Source organism: Triticum aestivum, chromosome 2B (genome assembly GCF_018294505.1).
Source record: "Triticum aestivum cultivar Chinese Spring chromosome 2B, IWGSC CS RefSeq v2.1, whole genome shotgun sequence".
In the NCBI taxonomy this organism is placed as follows: Eukaryota; Viridiplantae; Streptophyta; class Magnoliopsida; order Poales; family Poaceae; genus Triticum; species Triticum aestivum.
This window is the reverse complement of record NC_057798.1, coordinates 43,437,826-43,439,257: the sequence shown is the minus strand read 5'-3', so window position 1 is coordinate 43,439,257 and position 1,432 is coordinate 43,437,826. Positions and strand designations below refer to the sequence as shown.

Here is a 1,432-nt window from a genome sequence, read left to right as displayed (position 1 = left end):
CTCTCCATGGTTTGGCTTGTACTCCAAGCTGGTCTAACACGGGTGATTAGTCAATTGATTTGGTTGTGAACAGTTTAACAAATCCACGGAAGGTAATTGACCAGCCACACCAATCCCTGAACGACACGGAAACGTGGCAAACATTAAGAAAACTTAACCAAACCTGCTATGACAGGGTCAGTTGCTTGTCAAAAGTTACCCATCGTGTTAACTATACAATGACATCTTCTCGGATAGTACTATAATTTCGCCAGTCAAAACTTAGCACCGCAACCACCTCGTCAAGCTAATAGAGAATTTACTAACGCAGCCTCATCATCTCTCAATCAAAATCCAGAGAAATACTTCTCGAAGCAAGATCATGGAGGTCATGGCGGGGGCGGTGCTGAGCGCGCTCCTCCACAAGCTGGACGCCGTGCTGACGGACGAGTACAACCTGCAGAGGAGCCTGAGGGGCGAGATCATGTTCCTCCGAGCCGAGCTGGAGAGCATGCAGGAGGCCCTCGAAAGGGTATCGTCCTCGTCGACGCCGCAGCCGGTCGACATGCAGGTCAGGATCTGGGTAGGGCAAGTCAGGGAGCTCTCCTACGACGTCGAAGACAGCATCGACAGGTTCATGGTGCGCGTCGACCTCCACCATCCGGGGTTCAGCGGGTTCATCGGCAGGTGCCTGAGTCTGCTGACCACGGCCCGGGTTCGCCATCGGATCGCCGCGGACATCAGGGGCATCAAGGGCCGCGTCAAGGAGGTCGCTGACCGCCGTGACAGGTACAAGGTTGACGACGATGTTTTCGCGGTCCGGCGGCCTGCGGGCACCACCACCGTCGATCCTCGCTTGCATGGCATGTACGAGGATACGACGAGGCTCGTCGCGGTGGGCGGGCCAAGGGCGGAGTTATGCAGGTTGTTGGTGGAGCAAGAAAGTTCAACTGCCATGGATGGTCAACTGAAGGTGGTCTCCATTGTTGGGGTGGGTGGCCTGGGCAAGACGACTCTGGCCAACGTCGTGTACCAGCAGATCAGAGGGCAGTTTGATTGCGACGCCTTTGTCATGGTGCCCCTCAAGCCCGATCTGAGGAGGGTTTTGGGCAGCTTGCTCCGTCAGGTTAGTAAGCAGAGTTACAGCGAGGTTGAAGCATGGGATGTTGTGGAAATCATTGACAAAATCAGACAAGTTCTTCGAGATAAGAGGTAACGACAAAAATCATCCACTCTATATCAACAAGCGTTAGATTTCGTTTATATGAGTGTGTGCATCACTTGATGCAGAAGCCGAGGGTCCGATCTTTGACTCTTTTCAGAAAAGAGAAAAAAACTAGCTTTAGTTCATCTAATTTTTTTCTAGTTTTGATTTATTTTAGAATTTGAATGTTGAGAACTAAAGTACAAGGTTAATAATTATTTATATAAAAATCCTTACTAGACGCGTGAG

At 50.9% G+C, this 1,432-nt stretch overlaps 1 pseudogene; it reads left to right on the top strand.

Moving 5' to 3' along the window:
- The first annotated feature begins 316 nt into the window (after positions 1-316).
- Positions 317-1,432, top strand: part of LOC123040283 (uncharacterized) — a 13,111-nt pseudogene continuing 11,995 nt past the window's right edge.